Source organism: Patagioenas fasciata, chromosome 5, assembly GCF_037038585.1.
Source record: "Patagioenas fasciata isolate bPatFas1 chromosome 5, bPatFas1.hap1, whole genome shotgun sequence".
Classification (NCBI taxonomy): domain Eukaryota; kingdom Metazoa; phylum Chordata; class Aves; order Columbiformes; family Columbidae; genus Patagioenas; species Patagioenas fasciata.
Window position 1 is genome coordinate 41,334,516 of NC_092524.1, and position 22,782 is coordinate 41,357,297.

At 36.6% G+C, this 22,782-nt stretch overlaps 1 long non-coding RNA gene across 4 annotated transcripts; it reads left to right on the forward strand.

Moving 5' to 3' along the window:
• The first annotated feature begins 16 nt into the window (after positions 1-16).
• Positions 17-21,127, forward strand: LOC139828107 (uncharacterized). 4 transcript variants are annotated; one of them, XR_011739378.1, is made up of 3 exons: positions 17-5,493; positions 7,257-7,389; positions 7,929-21,127. It is a non-coding gene; the product is annotated as an uncharacterized lncRNA (long non-coding RNA). The 4 variants fall into 4 exon arrangements; XR_011739379.1 differs by having other exon boundaries at positions 27-5,493; positions 7,257-8,522; positions 9,497-21,127; XR_011739380.1 differs by having other exon boundaries at positions 27-5,493; positions 7,257-8,084; positions 8,451-21,127.
• Positions 21,128-22,782: the final 1,655 nt, after the last annotated feature.

Below are 22,782 nucleotides of genomic sequence, written 5' to 3' on the forward strand. Positions count from 1 at the left end.
CGCCACCAAACGGCGGCCGCGTCCCAACAGGCGGTAGGGGCCGACCAGCCCATGCGGGGTCGGCTGGTTCCCTTTCGGCGGGGCTTCACCTCAGCCGTCTCTGGTCTCTGCCCGGCCGAGTCAGTGGGCTGCGGTGCCGGGGAGGGGAGAGCCTCCTCTTGCTCGGTCAGCCCCGTGGGGCAGCCCCTCGAAGATGCCTTCATCCCGCTTCGCCTGGTCCTTTGTGGCCTCCTGGGCCGCAGGTGGAGGCAAATCCTCGCCGGCAGCCAGCACGGTGGCCTCTCCCGGGCAGGGTGGCGACAGCTGCCTCCGAGGACGGAGGGAAGTGCCAGGAGAGCGGGAGGTCCGGCCTGGCCCCGGCTCTTCTGCCTGACTTCTCCCAGCTGCTCCGGTCACCACCGCGCCACCTTCTCCAGAAGCCCCCGTAGGTTTGGGGGAAGAAATGAGGGAGGGCTCACACCCATCTCTTCTCTAAAACAGCTTCCAGTTGCAGGGACAGTCTGTGCTAAGGAGGAGCTCCCAGCCACCTAACACCAGGATGACTTACCCAGCCCAGCTCTCAGGGTCTGTGCAAGCCTCATCAGTCTGTGCAAACAGGATGGATGGCAGGCAACATTTAGTCTAAAAGGCCCATCCCGAGTCTTCATTTGGAAGTCCATGAAAGCAATGGAAATGTGAGCTGTAATTATTTTGAGTACCAGCAAAGAAACTCTTAAGTTATATATATATATGACACCTGTAAGGATGGCAGTACTAAATGTATGTTTTTTAAGTACAGTGGTTGATCAAATTTACAGTCTGTTTCTTTACAAACTGCTTTTTTGACCAAATGCACAGCAGCAGCATTGTTTGATTTTGCTGAGCTGTCTTGTTAGGACCCATTTTACCATTATCAGCTTGTTTCTCCCCTGGGATTTGCACATGCACGGTACCCTACTGTCTGTATAGTTTTTAAATCCGTTTATTCTTTGATGTATTTTCTTTTGGAATTGCTGCATTTTTATCTGCATCTTCTACAGACTACCCAATCTGCTGAAAATGTCAGCACTCTAGAATGAGATGATTACTAGTCCCACTTAGTAGACTTTTTTCTTATTGCAGGAGGAGTAATAATAATCTTCAACCGTGTTCTTTGGCTTCACCATTGAAAATCCTGCTTAATTTTGGTGTTGTCTGCAGTATTTCATTAGGAATGAGTCAGTTTCAGTCAGTAGTGTATCCTGGCTATGCTGGTTAACATTGTGATGGGCTGTTTCTTAACAGCTCCCCATATACTAGACATTTTGGTGCCTGAATATTTTGGAGCATGTACGTTTATACTCCAAAGTCAAAGCCTGCTGAGGCATTAGAACTACTGCAGGCTTCCCAGGAAGCTGTGGCCCAGCCAGCTATACTATACAGGAATTAGTACAGGAGGACTGTGAGGTCCATGTGTGCATCTGTTGCAGGAAGGGCTGGTAAGATCCAGGTGCACTCCCTGAATGGTTGTCATAAGTTCAAGTGCAAATGCAAGGCCAGAGCCACATCAGGTAGCCAGTGGTAGTTTTTTTTTTCTGAGTGCTGTAGTTCCTACTTCTCCCCTGTTGCGTGCAGCATCCTAGAAGATCCTGAAGCCTTGCTTCATTGTTCAGGTGATCCCTGAATGCAGTAAACTTTAATAAGTGTCATCAACTGCTCTCAGAGTGCCTCTTCCTCACAGCCTACTGTGGCAAAAGCTGATGTGGCTATGATGGCAATAGAAGTGGTGAGTTGTCCCCCTCTCTCCTGCTCTTGCCATACTTAATTGTAGGCTCACATAATTGAGCATTTCACAATATGAGCCGCATGATGGCATTTGCTTTCAAGGGAAAGAGTGGAAAAATGACAGCGGTATACAACCTTAGCTACTATACACAGTGTTAAAGCTCTTCTGCAACTCTTAAAATAACTAAATAGGAGAAGTAGCAGTAGCGATGCTGAGAATTATATATCCCTGGTTTCCTCATCTATGTGAAATCTAGTGATATAGCTCATAGGTTGTGACTCGCCCACAGATCCACATCCTCTGTGCCAACATGGGCACAAGTTTTTCTTCAAAAAGAAAGATTACAATATTTTTTTAAACATTGTATGTCACCAAGTCGTTTGACTAGTGTAATGGCCATGTTGAGTACACCTTTGTAATTGGAATAGATGGGGACAGGATGACTTCAGCATGTGTCAGCCAGTCATGTACAAGTGCTATTTATAAAAGGATTCAGTGAAATCATATGATGTGATCCTGAGTACAACCTGGCCTGTTGTATTGAATGAAATGTCATCTATTTCATGATACTTCCAGATAAGAGAATTATTGTGCTGATGTCAGGGAGGGAAAAAGACTGTCCATAGCAGTCTATTCTCTTCCCTGTGACCTGATACAGTGTGCATGCCTGGTTGAGCCTATCTGTGCATGCACAGTTGGAGAAACCTCTGGAAGTTTAGGTTTCACTGCACCTGAACAGATCAATTAAGCAGTACCTGAACTGTCACATGAACTTGCAGGAAAAAAAAAAAAAAGAAGTTTGCTGCACATGGCTACACAGTTTAGGGAATGTCACTGTAACAACGCATTATGCAAATCTGGCCCAGCTGCCCACGGGCTATAGTTACTGTAATGTTACTTCTGATTACTCTGTATCACTACAGTATGAAGTATGAATAGTGGTCTGTGTGTGTTCTCATGTATTGTATACCTGACTCTCCACCAAAATCTTTCTTCTTGCTTCCAGTTTACTGCATTGTATAAAGAGAATTCTGTTCTATTCATTGGGAATAAGAACCATCCCCTCCGTGAAGTGTTTATTGCTTTCTGCTCTTCTCCATCTGTGATATAACTGGTCCCTTTTGAACAGCCAGCTTTCAATTTATCTTTCTGCTCTCTAACACAAGCAGTTATATAGTCCATATGTTTTAATTTTAAAAAAATATAAGATCAAACACCCTGTAAAGAATAATGCAGGCTGTGCCTAAACAATGGAGAATATTCTAGAAGGCAGTTTCTTTGACATAGTGTTAGTTTTTACGTCAAAGTTGTTGACCTAAATTTAGTTCTGATACATTTACATAAAGAGTAGAACACAAGTGATTACAATGAGATGATTACTACTGGTTTTGTGAGACAGACAGTGGATCCAGTTCCAGGATCAGTATTTTGAAAAATAGGTTGCTTGGCAGTATCCTTATTAGTATAGTGTATTTTGGCAAGGATAAAAGAATAGTACTAAAGCAGAGAAAGAAGTAAGAATCAGCAGCCTCTGGAAGCTGGGTAGAAAGTGAGACTGGAAATAAAGCTCACATTTTAGCCATGAGAATCATTAGTCATTAGAACGCATAAGCAAATAAAGTGATGGATAACCTTTTTTAATGTTTTTAAGTGCAGACTGAGAGTTTATTCACACACAAGCTTTTGGACTCAGTACATTGGTTAACTTCTTTGTTTCCCGAGGTCAGAGTGGAAGAAAATGTACTTTGTCTATCAGTTATATTCTTAAGGGCATCAAAAAAAAGGCAGATTTTTGTTGTCTGTGACAGCACACACAAATTCAAGGAGGTAAAGATAGTCATCTTTCTTTCCTTCTCCCTGCCTCAGAAGGAAGGCATTTGTCCAGCAAGAAAGTGAGTTGACATAAACCCTTTGTTCCTTAGGTCACTTCTATTTGTGCATCTCTGCCGGACTCCATAGGCTGTTCCATGCAGAGTGGGAGCCTGTGGAAGAAGATGTTTTCCAAGCCCCTGCTGAAGATAACAACAGCTCTTTATCATTGAAAATTTGCCTTCTCAACCTGCAATAATAGACAAAATGTAAAAGTAGGCAAAGACACTGTTGCTGAATCAGGCTGATATCCATTTTTGCATTCTACCACTAACATTTTTCTGCTTTCTTCGCCTCACACAATCCTGAATCATGCATACCTCTAGGCTTACTGCTTTGATCAGGCATCCTAATGCCATTTTTTCAAACAGTCCAGCTTTTTGGCCTATTGATTTGTATCCAGAGCATGGTTCATTATAAGCTCCAGATCTCTCTCTGCTACATAATTATTTTCTTCCTATTTCTGTATATCTGAAGTAAATTATTCCTGCGCATGCATCCTTCATTACACATATCTGTATAGAAACCCCTCCTCTTTAGCCAGGCTCTTACACCAATTTGTCGGGATCATTTGACTTTGAATCACAAGTATTTCCATGACATTTGCAGTTCATATCCTTTTTGTATAATCCACAAGTTTAAAAGTCATTATTCGGGTCATTAGTAAAGGGCCAAATAAAATAGGATGAAGCACCAATTCCTCTGGAATTGTGTCACACCCGTACTCTTCAGGTGTTATTACCCAACTAGGTTTGTGTCAAATTCATATTTTCTTCCCAGCCTGATGTGTTCTGTTTGCTCAAAAGAATGGTTTATGCAACTGTGCCAGAAAGCTCATCTGTCAAAATATATCACACCTATTGTTTATTCTCTGTAATAGGAGGAAATTTGATTATAACAGTTTGGCATGGTTTGTCTTTTACAACAAAACAGTGCTGGCCTGGTACTGATTTCACTGTTGTCTTTCAGTGTTTACATTTTTTTGTTGTTCTGGACTACTTTCACACATCTGTAATGTCCTAAATACTTTTTTTCCTACTCTAAGTCCTCCAGTATCACACCTGTCCACTAATCTTCAAAGGCAAGTATTTATCATTTAGCGATTGCTTCTGTGAGATATTTAAATAACCTGATATTATAGGTTTATCAGACAATACTTTAAAAATTATCTAGATGTTTTATAACCACTTTTGCCACCTACTAGGTTTATTTTTTTCAATGTTACTAACAATGTTAGTGCACTAACCACCTGCTTGAAAAAAGGCATTATGGATGACAGCATTATCCAACATATATTTTCTGTTGACAGTGGATCAACATTTCCAGAAGCTAATTTTCCTTATATTATGATCTGCAAAACGTAGATAATGTATTGTCTATTCCAACTAACAAACTTGAGCAGAAACCTCAGATTTTACAAGGAGTAGTTCTTGTGTCTAAATGTGTTTTACATATTCTTTATATAGACTTAGATTTTAACACTGAACTTTCAGCCGAATCTGTTTATGTTAAGAATATGTGAACTTTTTCCAGTTTCTACAATTGAATACAGACTCCAGTATGTGCATTCTTGCTAAGTAGTGAAATAGTCTTTATTGAAGACAGGTTTACAAAAGTGAAACAATTTTTTCTTTCTGCTGTTTTCAGATGCTTAAATGATGTTTGAAGTGGACTGCATGCCTCCATAACTTCTCTCCTGAAGAAGGGACTGTTGGAGAAGTTCTTTGGTTCAAAAACAGAGCACTGAAAAAAAATAACTAAAGAAGAGAGGAGAAAACAAACTGGTGAATACAATGGAATGAAATTTGGGAAGAAATGTGAAGACTGGTGGAAAGTAAAAGGACACTAGATTTGGAAATGCAGATGTCACTGGATCTGGGGTAAGTATTGTATAAGAGGCTGAACTGGTGAGTTAAATGGAGCTGATAACTGAAATACCGGAAAAAGTTTTACAGGGTCTCCTGGGTATTTATTTGGAGAGAAGAAGCAGGTGTTAGCTGTACAACTAGTTAAGGGTTTTCTGATGAGCTACTTATTTCCATAAGAAAATGATAACATTTTAAGATCTAAGTGGGTGATGTAAATACTGTCAGTAAATCTCCCAAATTGTTTTGTTTGTTGGTTTGTTTATGCTGTGTGTGTGTGGTTTTTGTTGTTGTTTTTGGTATTTTGTGTGTGTGTGTGTTTTTCTTTTTTAAAATGTTTCTAATTTTTTAATTGCTTCAGCATTTCTAAAAGGAAAGTTTTGGAATATTAACTTCCATGACTTTCAGCTTAATATTTTAGATAATTCTGACAAAACATTTAAAAACATTAAACTTAGAAATTCAAAACTCAAGTTGAAAATCTGAGAGAATTCAATGTAGTATTTTTTATATCACAAAACATCAGATGTTTTAAGTTTTTGATATCTTGGCAATGGAAGTTAAAATCTGATTTAAGCTGGCAAAACTGTTTCCTGCCTATGTAAGCCTATCCATGGGCAAACTGACCATGGACATACAGGGTAGATTAACAATAAAACAGGATCTGAAAGATGGAAGGATCAAGCTTTCTTCTGTCAAATGTGTGCATGGTCTGTTTCTTTGCTTTGAGCAAGAAGTGTGCTGGTTTGGGAGTGAAGAGGTTTTTTTGGTGTTTGTTTGTTGTGTTTTGTTTTGTTTTTGTTCTGTGCTCTGAACTGACCTCACTATACTTGACAAATTCTGGGATAGGACAGGTTCCATTTATCCCAAAGTATGCTTTGAGGATGTTTGTTATAGTTTGATGATAGAATAACTTATGCATTCAGATAAGCGTGAGTATCTTGACATTGCTTTTACATATTTGCGCAAATTGTCCTTGCTAGCTCTCTGGTTCTTAGGAACACAGTACTTCTGGAACAAGGCAGTTGGTCATTGCTGTTTGATACTGCTGCCTGAGAGACATGCTTCCCATTCTTAGGATACTGGAAATGGAGTAGTCATTGTACATCAAGTGAAAGAACAGCACAAGTTTTATTCAGAAATTTCTTAGTGCTACTTCTTAGATGATTTCTGAATAGTGTACTCTGTGTGAAGGACACTTTTCTATCACTTACATAGCACCATTTCACTAAACAGCCTCCTGGGTGTCACTGTCGTACAATTCTACAGAATTCTGGGCTGCAGTGACCTGAAATTTCTAGGTCTGAGAGTCAGACTTTGTAATAGTATATAACTGCTGTTTCCTCTTCAGAAATGATGACATGATTTACATGATTTAACTGGGGATAACTTTCAACAAGCAGCTAGTATGTTTGCAATATTTTGGTAATTTTCTTGAAACTAGATTGGTAATTCAGTTAGTAAAATATGTATGCTACTGAAAATCAGTTACACTGTATTTTAGTTAAATTTGTTTTTTATTATAGTTCTTCAAGTGCTGTTCACTTATTAATACATACAGGCATAACTGATTTACAAACTTTGTTCTTTTACACATCAGCAACCTGTTATATTGTTACTTAACACTAATATTTTTGTGGCTGCTGTCCAGGCGTCCATGTCATTTCCACTGAAATTCTTTGGCAGTTCAAAACATAATCCATGTCCTGGAAATTAGAGTACTACCCATGCAGAATCAGATACATATGTTGTAATTTATGCATGATTTTGACCTGTAGGAATGGGTGTCATACTATTTCTGTGAGCGGATACAGCCTAAAGAAAGAGGTGTAAGTTGTTAACTATCCATCAACAGTTGTCTCCAAAGCTTATGGGATACATCAAAGTAGAGAAGATTCGGAGTGGCCAAGGGTAAGTAAGGATGGCAGAGTCTTACTTGTGAGCTAAGCAATGTCTGATAGCATGGAAAGAATACAGGTTTACAAGCAGTTTTAAAACTGAGTAAGGAATTTATCTAGGGGCTAGATATTTCTGAATGACTGCTGACTTTCTGCTCTGGTATTTAAAGTTATGCTCACTGTGCTTGTCAGACTGGTTAGTCCCACTACGACTAGTTTTACCATACTTTTATCTGGCTTGATATTTTTGTCCACAAAATTTGGTTGACAATATAATTTGCGTAAATATAATTATGCAATATAAATTCTTTAATGATTGCTACATGAATACTAAGACCACGTACAGGCCCAGGTAATACTTAGGTGGTATTATTGAGACAATAGATGTGAGACAACAGATGTAAGGCAATCGATAAACACCACTCCTGTATACTTTTGAGTGAGTTTCCTTACTTGTAATGATTTAATGAGTTAAGAGAGACTGCCCATAGTAACAGGGAATCAATAGATTTCTTACCTAAATTGTCATTGATCTTTTAATGTTTACTGCAGTTGGTTACTGATGCTGCTTTCGTTTCACTGCATGAAACTGAAAAGCCAGAGCTAAGAATAGCATTATGGGGGAACCTAGTGTTCTACACAGGAGGAGAGAGGATGAAGGAATGGAATGGTGCAGGGGATCCCAAAGAACCTGCAGGAGAGAGAAAGGTAAAAATGGAAAGATTGAAGACTCACAGGAAAGTAATTGATTGCAAGGAGTACTACAACTGTGCATCACAACTTCTTACTTGAAAATGTTTGGGTTTAAAAATTTAACCTTAACAATTCGGCAGGATAGGTTTTAAGAACTATATTGTCCTTTCATTTACAATCACTATCTTGCAATCTTAGTTTATCATAGATTTTCTGTTTGGAAATCAAATTAAGAGACACTTCATATCATTTTCATATGCAACAAACAAAAGACTGGTAATCCATGTAACCACTTACTACATATTATGTGAACACTAAAAGCCTTGTAAATAACTGAATGAAAGTTCACGCTTACAACAATTGCATCATATGTTTATTTAGGCTAACGTGGTAGAACGAATACACATAGGAAACAAACCCTCTGTTCCTGTGCCTTACTCCATGATAGGAAAGGTAACTGCACATAAAAAAGGCTTAATTGCTGAATGCTTCTTTAAGTAATAAAAGAAAATGCCCTTTCATGCAAACCACAACTTAGGCTTAATCACAGGGGGGAAAAAAGTGCATCTTTTCCTCGTCATAGCAGACAAACATCTCAATATGAAGCCTTACACAGTGCTGTTGCATTGTCACCCAGGGTTATATAAACAAGGAAATCATAAGATAGAGTAGGAAGACATTTCAAGCAGATTAACTGTGTTTGATTATGCTTAAATTTAATGGATCTTGACACAATGAAGCATGTGAAGAGAGTCTTAAAAATAACTTGATTAGAATAATGTCTTTCAGGGAGATTAGAGAATACAACATACAAAATTAGATAGAAATATAGATAGACAAACAGGATAATATAAAAATAAACAGAAATAATTGGATCTTTATCATGCTAAATATTATCAAGAATAAAAGTTTTTTTAGAAAAAATGATGACATATAAAAAACCCTGGAAGTTGAAATCAAACTTCAATATGGCATGTTTTTTCATCTTTCCAGATTTTTCAAATATGAAAATTTTCAAATTCACTTTTCAAACATGGCATGTTTTTTCATCTTTCCATTTGGAGTCTCTCAAAGAAAGTGGAGAAATTAATATGTGAATATCTTCCAAACATGAGTGGATAATTTTCTAAAAGATGTACATTTTGTATTACACAAAGAAAGTGTCAGGCTAATGTTCTGGGTCTATGTTGTAAAGACATGACAATATGTTTGTCTCTGAAATCTGTCTGCTAGAAGTTTAAGGCAGATTTCTTTCTCATTTCTCAAGAACTTGTTATCAACAGTTTTCTGCTAACTTCAGAAGTGGGAGAGAAAAATAGACAAGAATGTGAATATTGTTCTTTTGGATGTGTATATCTTTCTAACCACCTATAACCCATTTTGTCTTTTAAATACAAAAAATAAATATTTCTATATTCCAACGACAGAACCAAGTCCTCTAATTGATTCTGCATAGTTAGGAAGACTAGCAAAGAGCTCCACTGGATTCTTCATGAGCACAAAGATCCAGTTGTGGACTTGAAAATACTTTGAGGATCACGTCTCTTAGAGAAGAAGGCATGAAAAGGAGCCCATAGAGCCTAGAGATTTTTCCATGCAATCTTAAACTGAGACAGTGTAAAGAACTTAATCTGAATTTATGATTCTGAGAGGTGCCCTTAAGTTGTCACCTAAAGGAAGAAAGACCTACATTTCGAGAAGTATGTTAAGATGGCTCTGACTTTTCCAGACAGAGATAGTGCTGAAATAGCAACCAGTATCATCAAATCTGCAGATGACATTGACCAGCTGCAGCATGTATTGATGACAAGCAGCATGCATAGCCATGTACCTAATGTCATCATGTCCTTCAAACGTCTGGTGTTCATCAGAGACCAATTCTGGCTGTGCAGTGCATTCACACCCCTATATTCCTTCATGTTTTGCCAATACCTGTACCATTTGTGAATGAGTAACAGGACTATCTGCAGCTCTGCAGCATGGAGGCAAGAGAGAAAAGCAGAATAAGACTGGCCATTACTGGAATACAAAATATGTTCTGAGTTACAGAGATCCCATTGCCTGCGCTGACCCCCATGTGCTCATTTCTTTTTGATAGGTACTTGGCCTTAAAGGTAAACCTAAACATAATCTATTCCTCTGCTCAGAATGAACCAAGTCAAAAATACCATTTTGACTATAATGCTTAACCTCAAGTGGAAATTGCTCTATATTGTTCTCCATACAACAATTACTGGAGCAACTCCAGTCTTTATCTGGAGGCTCCGCTGACAGGGTCTCCTTTGGTGAGATTCCGTGGGGTACCAGAGCATGTCTGTACAGAAAGAACAATGACAAAGCGTTAGTTCCTGATACAGGCTGCTCTACTCCTTCCCTAAGTATGTATCCCCGAATCAAGCAGTTTCATTTCTGTAGGTTGTAGGAGCTGGAACTCTGTATGTGACTGTCTATGGACAATCAGAATATCTGGTCTCCAGGGTACCTGCCAGTGTCACTATACCTTGATAGTTTCAGCACAGCTATATAGTAAGACCTTAGAGGTGAAGAAAAGGTTGCTAAATATTTCACCTTAGGATCTCAGATTTATTTCTGTTCAATTTTTAACCTGATTCTGAATAACTTTTGTTCAAAAAAATTCCTCTTAGTCACTTAAAAATTAAATAAAAAAATATTTAAAATCTGATAATTCACCTGAATCAACAAGTGTATATTTGTAAATATATATCCCTAGTACCAAAAATGTAATGATGGAATGCTGCACTTGCAAAGAAATGATGTTATGGTGCATAAGGGTCAATTGCATTGGCACAAGAAAATATTACTTAGTTGTTAAGATTATTTGTTTCAATGAGCAAACTATGACCAGCGTTGCAGCATACAGCACAAAGAAGGATTTAACTTTTACCTGTATTACTGATCATGACTGACAAGGGTCTTCAATAACTTTTGTGATGTTAGGGTTAGGTTTCATGCATTATGAAAGCAAAACACAATACAGCTTCAGGAAGCTGCTCCAAAACTTCTGAAGAAAAGCCACTTCCTATTTCAGTTCAATTCCACAAGCATTGAATTATTTGAATTGTACAACTGGAAAAGGATATTTGCCTTTAGAAGAACTAAAAGTGGGACAATCTGCATATACGGATTCAAGCTAGTGTGAGATGTGGGCAGATAATATATCTTGTGATTTAATCCAGCCTATGTGCCATCCATTTTTTTAAATATTGTTTTTCACTTTCCAACCACATTATTTTCATATTGCGGTTACATGTCACAGTAAAGACTCATTTTTAATATTTCTAAAAGAAAGAAAAAATATATACTTTTTCTTCATATTTTCCAGACCTACTTTGAAGCCAAATCTTTGCTAAGGACACAAATCAGTGGACTTACACTGGCTACTTTGCATGTACTAGAGTAGTAATGTATTTTGGAATTTTTTTAAGTGTTTGCCCCATGCTATCTGAATACCTCACTGGTTTTGAAGTATATTTTTACAACAGCTTTGCGAAACAGAACAGGCCTATTATTCCTGTATTGAGAGTCATGGAATGAATCACATTTGTGAGTCACGATGCTTTGTGAAAATAAAGATACAGTCTTTCTTTAAAGTAGTATACATATAAGCTTTATACTTTGCAGTTAACCAGCTATAGGAATACTAATTTATTGAAAGCTTCATTTCATACCGGCGCACTGTACTTTGTGGCTGAGGCAGTTCCTCATATATATGGACCACACTGGTCTGTGATAGAACAGGAAACTGAATTCCGGTGTTACCAATATCTAACTATCTCAATATCCACTTGCCCCCCACCTGCATCCTGCCAAGAAAGAACAAATACGCTCCCCTCTGCGGTGGAGACCATGGGTGCATGTGTGCTGGTGTGAACCTCCAGCTGTCTCTTTCAGTTCAGACTTGAGCACACAGCATTGCTGAGTGGCTTTATAAATATCCAGTTAAAATCCAGTTACAAGTTCTTAATAAATGTGATTTATTTGAAGAAATTTGATGTAATAATAGTTTTAGGTAACTTTATATCTTCTTTCTTTAAGACACTGAGATGTGAAAGTCCTTACAGAGGTAGCAAAGAGCAGGCATTGTCTAAAACTTGACTCATTACAGTCCTAGGTGGTCCTGTTTGCCTGATCTGTGTTAATTGCAGCAATGACAGTTGGAGTCAAGGGATCATGGAACAGCTGGTTTCTATTACTTTGACCTAATCTCAGGTGATGTGGTCTAGGAAATAGTTAATTATATTTATCAGCACTCTGGTGACTCACATCTTTAATATTAGACTGATTGATCTTTAGGCTTTGTAGACCCTTGCAGCTGTTCCTCATCATAAGCTTCCTTCTCTGTATTCACCACAACAGTCAAATACATTCAGTTAAGTTTCATAAACTATGTGAGTCTTCAATGAGCAAGCAATGCAGTATCTCAAAGTAAGCAAATACAAATCATACTGGTACAAAGCTGTACTGGAAACTCTGTAGGGACTGTGGAGGGAAAGAGGAGCAAATTATCAGAAAACATTTTTTCCCATTTCAACCAATCCCCCCCACCCCAGAGTTTCAGTTAAATTTTCAAATATGTTACCTTTTTAGACGTTGTGCAATAGACAAAACATACAAACCATGAATTGAAAATATCAGCTATTAATATAATTAAAGATTTGAAGTACATTAAAAATACAGCACTTCATTAAACTAAGTCAGTAGTTGGTAGATTACATATGTGCTTTCTGATGAAACATCATCTGTTTTTCCAAAAGCCAAAACAATTCAGTGTGGAATGCCAAATATTATATTCATTACAAATATTTATGTTAATTCAAGAGGATGTGAACACTGTGTAGAAGTCAGGAAATTGAAATTTATTCTTTTCACAGCAACTGTCACTTAAGTGCATTATAGCCACAGTGGCATATACTCACAGCATTGTTCTAATAAAATTTTACATCTCTGCAAAGGGGCTTAATGCCAGCAGCTGTGAGAACCAATATTTTGGATTTTCTGAGTCTGGCATATTTAAATTTTCATCTGTAACACTAGATTAAATAAAATCTTTATGTTGAATATATGGTAAGGAGCAGGATTAAGTTCTGAATTCCCTAGTTAACACTCACAAAGTGCTTCTTGAATAAAGATCGCTTGGATTATTTATCTTGTATTCCATTCATGAAGATAGATGTTCAACATTTCCACCAGCATGCTTTGTCAAAAGTTTATACTGCCTGGGATAAAGTTCAGCTGTTGTAACTGAAGTGTTTCATGGCAAAGGTCTGAGCCTGCTCCTCTTATTCCTTTGGAGAGTACAATAACACAGGAGGGATGATCTTCATGAACATTATCCCACAGATTGCTATTTGCAGAAGAAAGACAGGGGTTTATGAACATTTTGAAAATGTATTGTATAAGGCTTAGCTGGGTCTATAGTATTTTTTCTTTTTGCCTTCAGTGACTCCTTTTTGAAGTCTTGATTCATTTTACTGAAACTTTGAAAGCTCTACATAAATATTTGACAGGGATTTCAAAAATATTTCTTAAATATATTTTAAACTTTAAATAAACACATTTTCTTGCATATACATGCATATTTTGTTCTTTTTCCACTGTACTACATATTTTAATGACCAAAATGTTCACAGAAAATCAATAAAATTCAACAATACCAGTTATATGTGCATGTAATATAAATTACAATAAATTAATCCAACTAGGATTTATCTTAGATATCACACTTAAACAAGAAGTTTGGATAACAAAATTTAATATCTGTTCATGATCAACAGTAGTTTAAACAGTGTTTGAAAAGAATCATTAGATGATCTTGGCTTTCTGCAAAAGAAAACATAATTTCATATATTTTGGCACATGCTTCTGAATGCATTTTAACTGAGGCTTTGAGACCTTGTAAAGATTCTACATTTGAGAACGGCAGCTTTTATAGTAACATGATTCTTCTTTAACGAGTTTCTGGTATTCGTGAACATTGTATGGTTTTCACTTTAAAGAAACTTCTAAAACATACTTTCTGGATGCAATTGACCTTTTTTCTAATTCTAATTGTAATTCCAATTGTAATTCTAATATGCATTGCAAAGATCAGCCTACTCAGGGTAGCATTTGTCTGGCAATTTGTCCTCCTTTAAATTCACTGCTTAATTTGCAGTGAATTAAACATCAACGATATAGAATAAAAGGAAGATCCACCATCTTTCCTTATCAAAATTTGATACATGGATTGTTTTGCATCAAAAATTTTACAATACTGGTGTAGTTCTGCCTTGGGGAAAATGGTGGTCAAGAATAAGAAGACAAGCTAATGAAGGCTGATCAATCCTCTGTTTAGAGCAGGTCATTGCCACACTGAGCTCTGTGTTACATGCAGTTCATAGGTAACAGATCAGGGACTTTTTTATTTTCTCTGACTATGACCTAGCTAAAACAGATGGTGCAAATTGTTATCTGGCCCAGTTCTGAAGCCTGATTACAAATATCAGCATTTAAACATATGGGCTTGCAAATCTTTGTGTTAGAAAAATTCAGCTATGTCACATCACAGTCTCTGACACTTGAGACTTTATAACAGACATGGGAGAATTTGTTAGCATGCTTCACTCCAAGAATTGCCTTACTGTAAGGCCAGCCACGGCAGCTGGATATAACTGTCCTGGAGAAACTGGGAATTAATCTAGCCACAATGAGGTGAAGACAAATTTAATAAGTTAATTTACATGCTAAACCTGCAGATTCCAGGTTTATGTCAGAGTACTGTGGCCTACAGACAATTTCTTGGAATCGAATGTAAGAAGATAAATAGTTTCATTGACTCTATTTTACCAGCAATTAATTCAAAATTGAAACTGTTATTTTTTTTCCCTCTGCCTCAGGCCTTCTTACCAGGCTCACCTCCCTAGTTTGAGTAGTTTTACTCAGTACTGAAGAGACAGTTAAGCCAATGTATGTTCCACAACAGTAATGGATCCATAGTGATGTGATGATTAAGGCAAGTAGGCTTTCCATTCTCAAAAGAATAAATGCATGGCCAAGATCATCTTTGGTGATTGTAACATCACCACTTCAAATGCACACTCTTTTCTTCATTCTGTTATCTTTCTTTCATATGAAAAAAACATTGAAACCTTTCAAGAGGACTGAGAATATTTGTTCTCATTGGATGCTCACATTTAAAATTCTAGTCTTTGTAATATCAAGAAATTTTTTTTTTTCTTCTTTTTAAAATTATCTCTATTCTGAAGAAGATTGACAGTGACTTCAGGAACAATTGGATTAATAAGATCCCAGATATCTAAGTCCATGCACATTATGCTGGTTTATCTTCCTTTTTTTTTTTGTGCTTCACTGTTCCTTCTCTGTTCCAGTGCTATTCAAAAGTCATCCAAAATCTTATATCTGGTCCACATTAATGCTGAATGGCTTTATATCATGCCCCAGAACTTTCTGAACTCATGAAACTAGAGAAACTCTTGTCATTTGCTCCAGATGAATCCCATGCTTCTTAAAGCACTTAGCAGAGGCTCCTGTAAATGAATTATTTGAAGCTCCTTAGACAATCAATAATGCGAGATAGGCACCTTCGCATGGTTTAAGAATGATTCACCCTCTAGAGCTGCTTGTCTCTCTCCATTGGCTATACAGGGATGCTGAATGAACATGTTCTCCAGTCCTATATTCAGCTATAATTATTTGGGGAATGTGCCAGCATTCATGCTTTTGAAAGTTTTGGTAGTGTTTTCAAAATGGTCACATTAATCCTGTCACACTCTCAATTTCAGAGAGAGCTAGCTGCTGTATTTCAAATAATGATTTTGAAAATTCCAGTAAATGTCTACTTCAAACTTTTTTCCCCTCATAGTTCAATGACTTAATTTCCTAAGACTAATGGCTCCCACTTCCATGCATGTGTTCATGATTAGATTTTTGGCCTAAGCCTCTGGAGAACAGGAAACTTGCTTTTGACATCTACAAGTAAACAAGAAGCCCTGGGCTGCTTTAGAGCTCTGGCTGGGCAGAACCTCCAGAGCTGGTGATACTCTGTGCTGCATTTGTCACTGAGCAAGGAGGAAAACTGATAAGGCCAAGCCTTGTTTCCACTACATGTGTGTAGCAGCTTGGAGCATTCCAGTTAAAGCACAACTTGTTTGGAGAAAAAAAAAAAAAAAAGTTGTTATTATTATCCTCTGCTGACAGAACAGGTGACAAAAGAATTAATTGAATGTGCCAGATGAGAGAAGGTAGTAGGTAGTAGAACTGTTTGTGCAGCTTTTCAGCAAAATGACTCAAAATACTGACAGCCATGATTTGTAAGGTATTTTGGTTTTGGCTTTTGGATCTGCTAGTAATACAGGGCAGTTTCCTAGTGCAAATTATTGAAACTACACAAACAAGGTCATTTCTGGGTTTTTGTGTTTGTTTTCAGTTTTTATTTACTGATGATCTCACATAATAGGATATTTACATTGAATTTGAAGTACACAGGATATTCCAGAAATTAGTTTGAATTCTGATATCCCTGTTCACCTCTTTTGTGTTAGGCTTTGTCATATATTACTATGTATCTTTTGGGGGACTTGCTGCCTTATATACTGGTGGCATATTGAAGATTTGCATTATAGGAAAATCCTCCTGCAATTTTCTGTGTTGTGGTCCTGTTGAGCGATAATGTGAAAAAGAATCAGAACATGCAATGGAAATTAATTCCTTAGGAATACTCCACAGCTCATTGTGGCAAACAAAGGAAGAGCGTCGAGGATACATTCACTGTTACCATGCTGCGAGAGAAGTGTAAAAGAAGTTATTGTTGTATAATGTTATCCCTAAATACACATTCTCCGGGCTTTAGTTCTAGATCTGTTTGACATATTTGGAGCATGTGACAAGATCTTCAAAAATTTTCCACTTTCTCAACTAGCCTTCAACACTTGTGAAATAAACTGACTACAGAGTGCCATGTTAAAACTCCATTCTCTCTTACTTGTCTTTTTTTTTAACAGTAATATGTCCACAGGGAATTGATTCAAGACTCTGGGCTGAATTGGGCTGACAAAGTCTTGCAGTATTGTTAAGTGGTGAACATTGTTTGTTTTGGCCTACTCCCTGAATTCCTTTATTCTTTTATTGCTTACCTTGTTTCTATATTCTCAGGGAAATACTGTTTTTCCCACATGAAAAAGTGACCAAAAGTATGGAAGATGTCTGAGTTTAATAGTGCTACTCAGTGCTGATGAAAAATCCTGGTTTTTCATCAGCATTAAGTATCTTTATTATCCAACAAGGTCCTTTTCGCATTTATATGGTGTGATTTTGTTATCTGTCATAGCATGTATGTATGAAACATGTATACGCAGTAAGCCATTTAAACGAAAACTAATTAGCTAGAATTTTTAATGATTTCTGCAAACTCAATTTTTTAAGCTATAGAAGTTCCAATTTTAAAAAGCCCTAAATAACTAGTGACACGTTTCTTGTAAAAGTGGCTACTGGCTGAAGACTTCAACAGTTCAGACTGATCTATAAGTAGTGTCTATATTTTTTATTATGTTTATAATTAGAGGAAAACCCCTGATTTTTTAAAAGTTTTTTTGAAAACCTGTCTAAAGGTGGATGAATGAACGTACCGTATTGCATGTTATATCTATGTGTGTGAGAGGGGAGCAGCAAAAAGTACCACAAAGAATGCAATGGTACAGAATTCCAAAGAAATGCCAGGAGCCTGCTCCTCAAAACAAAACAAAACAAAACCACTTGGAGCAGCTTTTTGTTCTGCTTGCTGAGGCATGGCAACATATGCAAAGATAATATCTCCTATTTTACTACTCCTGTGTACAAAAGAGAGATTTTGGTACTTTTTTTGATAGATAAATAAGATTGCATTACAGACATAATTGGCTTCACTAGAAATTCCTCTTCTACTCAAACCAGACGAACTCTCGTGATCCAAACCATAAACTCAGTACAATGACCAAAGCGAGAAATAGGCAGAGAGCAGATGAAACACTGAGCAATTTATGGGAAATGGGATTTTTTCTACATGTCTGTTGCTATCACATGTGCATTGTATGAAGACATATTAAATGCAGGGCTTGTATCATCATGTGTTATTAAAGTTTCTTGCTTTTTATTAAGGTTACTTTTCTATTATCTGTTGCATGCAACTTTTTTTACTTTATCCATTTTGCTGAAATGTTCCATGTGTGGCACCTGCATGAGAATTTATTTTGCTTTATTGTTTTAATTCAGCCAAAACTAATTGCATGGTTTCCAAGAATGAAGCCAAGGGAAATAAATCAGCATGTAGAAAGCTTTCTTGTTCTTTTCCTTGAAATATTCTACAGTTCACATATTTGTAAACAGAAAAGGAAATTTGACAGCTTTTTTATTCATCTGGAAATCTTCCCATTTCCTTAAACCACCAAAATCTGTTTAGGTAACATGCCTTTAGAAAAATTCAGTTTGAACATGCTCGGTAGATGCTTCTCAATGTTGAGTGTTGATTCCAGCATCACTTGCATCTCTCATGCCTCTTATTACTGACAAAATTGGACTTTTGCCATCTTCACAGTGGGACTGAGCAGGCAAACTTTAGAGTACGTGACAAAAGCCAGGCTGCCTTGCATGAACTTCTCCATTTAGAGAGAGAGTCAATATTAGACACTGGACTGAAGAGCATAATAGATATTGATGTGTTCACGATTGTCTGCTATTGTTGTTTGGTTTTTTTCTTTTTCATTATAAGACATAATACTTTGTTTTGAGATTTCCAGAAAACAGAAAAAAAGGAGAGCATCTCATCACGGGCTGGTGTCTTAGAACTGGGGTGACAGGCCTCGTAGCACTTGAGTCTAGGAGAAATAATGAAGGGAGAATAAGGGAGCCAGGTGTCTAATCTGTGAAACATTGAAGTTTAGCAATGAATTACCATTGAAACAAACCAAAACCGATAGGGTAGGAAGACTGAAACAAAGTACTGGTGTATTGTTTTCAGGGAAAGCTGGAGGAGGGATAGGAACTATAGAGGAAGATTTGACCTGACTTGGAATGTGGAGGCAGAAGTGAAATAGTCAGACATATGGACATAAGAAGCCAGGGAGAAGGTTGGATGGAAAGAAAACAAAAAAAAAACCAATGAATGTCAGAAGGGTTAACTAAAGACACAGATAAATCATCCGAAATTTATTGACAGGTGGCTGGAGGATATGAGCTGCAAGCCAGGAAATAAGTGGAATAATTAATATTCATGTAACCTATTTGAGCAGAGAAACCAAGAACAGTAAACACACTTCTGGGATGACTCCACCCCCTTCTTTCTGTGCGGTGTGACCAAACAGCGAATGTCGAGGGAAACCAACTAGAAAGTCGGTGCTATTCTGTTTTTTACTGGAACACAAAGAACATGAGATATGGTTTCATGATGCCGTTGGGTAAACTCGCCCAGAAAATTGGTTTTAGATAGTGATTTTAATGGCAGTTTGTGTGTGATGGTAGTCTTCCTTTAAACCATCCATCTCAAAAATTGTCAGTAAGTGTGAAGTTGTAGCTTTTTGCATTTGACTTGCACTTACAAATGAAATGAAAATTAATAAAAATTGATTTTAACACAATTGGGATGATATAACACTTAACATGCATCACCACCACCACCCCTAAAAAAGTCACACAATTCAATGAACATTTGCAAATACATTTAACCTTAATCTCAAAGCATATCCATTTTCCCCTCTCTAAAACAGAGATTATATCAGAAAGTCAACTCACCAAACCTTGGTCAAGATTAAGTGGCATTCATGACATTATGAAACTGATGTGCACACAGAAAAACACTTGCAGGAATTAATAAAGTGGACTTGAGAATAGTATGAAGTAGCAATGTACAGTGAACAAGGCATGGGGTCACATACTGAACAATGGAAAGAAAATGAAAGTTTCTGTCCCTCCTCTGTAACTGAACATTAACTCAATATTAACTATCCTGTCTTCTGAGAGAGGGGGGACTCCTCTGCTGCAAGAAGTATTTTATTACTCAGTATTACAGTTAAAAAAAAAGGAAAAAGTCCTTTCTTGTGAATGTTGATCTTGGTTTATCTGACAACCTTAACTGCTGGAATCTCTGAATTTGTAAATGCTTGACTGTCATTTCATGATTCTTAATTTTTCAGTGACATGTAGCAGAAAATTGAAAGTTCCTTTATGGAAAAAAAAAAAATAGATCCATTACCTTAATAAGAGGCAGATTTATGAAAAAGAGAAATAAGTACAAAGTTTCTTATTTCAAATTTGTATTTTAAAATTGCCAGTTGTGGTTTTACTTTTATTGTGAATATTATTCTGAGCATTCCAGTTCTCTGTGAGTATTATTCAATGTGTTCTTTCTGGTTTTATTACTTTGTAATTTGCTTTTAGTATTTAATATATTTGTATTAAACATTCCTTTTCTTCTTTATATATCTTCCGTAAGGATACATGTATATGGAAATACTGTTGTGTTATAAACAATTTTTTCTAGATAATAGCATCTTATTGTTTCAAAAAAATTAGTAAAGAGTTTTGCTGAGTTTTTAAAAGTATGAAGTACTATACCTGCCATCTACTGGAAGTACAAGGATGATGCATTTAAGTTGCATTGCATTAACTGTTCAGCCAATAACAGTTATCCTACTACTCTATTATTTGTCTTTTTCTGGTTAAACAAACAACCAAACAACCAAACACAGTAACAAAACAAAACAAAACAAAACAAAACCAAAACAAAACAAAACAAAAAACACACACACAAAAAAAAAGCAAACACCACTACAACACGGAGTGAACTTTAACCTGCATTATTTCACTTATTATTTCATTAAAAATGGCAGTCTTAAAATTTAACTCAGGTTTTCAACTCCTCAGCTTTCATAGATCTTTGATTAGTCCAAAGTAAAATCTAATCAAGTATTAATAATCGAGTGTAAGAAGTACATTTGCCTAGTTCTTCTGCCGTGTTCTACATGACCATTCATTTTTACGGATCTGTACAACTTGCAGCTGGAGTAGGGGGTGAAACAAAGAAGTTTTCAGAAACTGATTTATCTTCTTCTTTGGAAAGGAATAGTTATAGTATTTTAAAATAACAGCTTACATAAGCAAGTGGTTTTGTTGTTGTTGTTAAAGTTGTTGGTTTTTTCTTTTCTTTTCCACATGGGACACATTTTTAAGGGACTGGTAAATTAGGTTAGGTCTGTTTTCATCTCTTGGTGACTCTTAGTTCTGCTCCCATAAACCACAGTAATTTCATTCCAGCATGGTCACTTGTGTGGATTAAAAGTCAGATAAAGGCATATAAAGGTGAAGAGGTCCATTAGCCTTATGTTGCCACTGGATTTGGGACAGTCTGACTTAAATATCATTTGATTTGGTTTAATAATGCAAAAGTATTTGGCAACACGAAAAAAAAAAAAAAAAGAGTTATGGCTGCCATGTTATATGAAATCCCAAGGTCCCAAGGTTGCATATGATCCAATAGAATCCATTTTGATATGATAAACAGTGTTTTATCTGTACATTAACAGTAAAGACTAATGTAGACTTTGCCTTTGATAAGCTAGGTTTCTGTCAGATCTAACTGTGAAAAGGAAGAGAAGTGTATATTTACCTTTTTAAAGTCCATTGTTAACCAAATGAAGAGAGGCCTAAAAGGAAAACAAAGTCACCAGTTGTCATCAAGGAAGTACAGTGGAGTTCCTGAGAGATTGTTGTGAAAAGAAACCTTCTCAGCCCTGGACAAGTTCTTTTACAAGACTATAATACTGAACACTGTTTACCTTGGGGTACTAGTCACCACCATTTTTATTGTCCATTATTGGACACTCTCAGAGTGTTACATTCCAAGTAATTTATGGCTAAAGTTGTTATCCTTTTCAATAACTGTTGCTAAGCAATAAATTATATATTCTTCTCTCTTTTCTTCTAGTTTATTAACATCTATTGGTACATATTACTAGAGAAAGAAAGATTAGGCAGTTAAATTCATTTTCACTTGCTTTAAAATTGAATTTCTTGTGTCTCAGACTGGGCTAGGAACCTTTTGAAACCTGTATGCCAAAACCAGACAACCTTGGACAAAAGTTACTTTCAGTGGAAAATAGACATGCTTTAGGCAAAGAAGATCTTGAACTTTTGCCTTCTGTTTGAACCATATATATGCTAGTTAAGTTATGGAAGACATACACAGTGTCTGGATTCTATAATATTTCATTTAAAATTGATTTACTATGGTAGGTATATTGTGTGGGGATATTATGTCAAGTCTAAAACCATGAAATTTCTGGAATCTTTTGAAAGCAGGGGAAAAAAATCCTTTTTTCTCCCAAACAGGATTTTATTGAAAACTTGAAATATGGGAAGGGTTATTTTCTTATTAAAATAAACGTATGCATCATGAATTATAAATATATTTTATGAGTGTCATTTCTTAATAAAATATGTGAAAATACTTTTGAATAATGGCATATTCACTTAATAGGAGATACGGATTTAAGCTTCATGCCGATGCTGGGATTCCTCTGTGCAAAGCTAACCAAATACACCTAAATAGCTGAAAAAAAACTAGACTTCTAAGCTACCTTTTTTCATAAATGCTTTGTGTGTGTTCCCCTAACAGCCTCTAGCTCAACATCAAATTGTGTTGTAGAGTCTTCCTGTTTTCTAGACG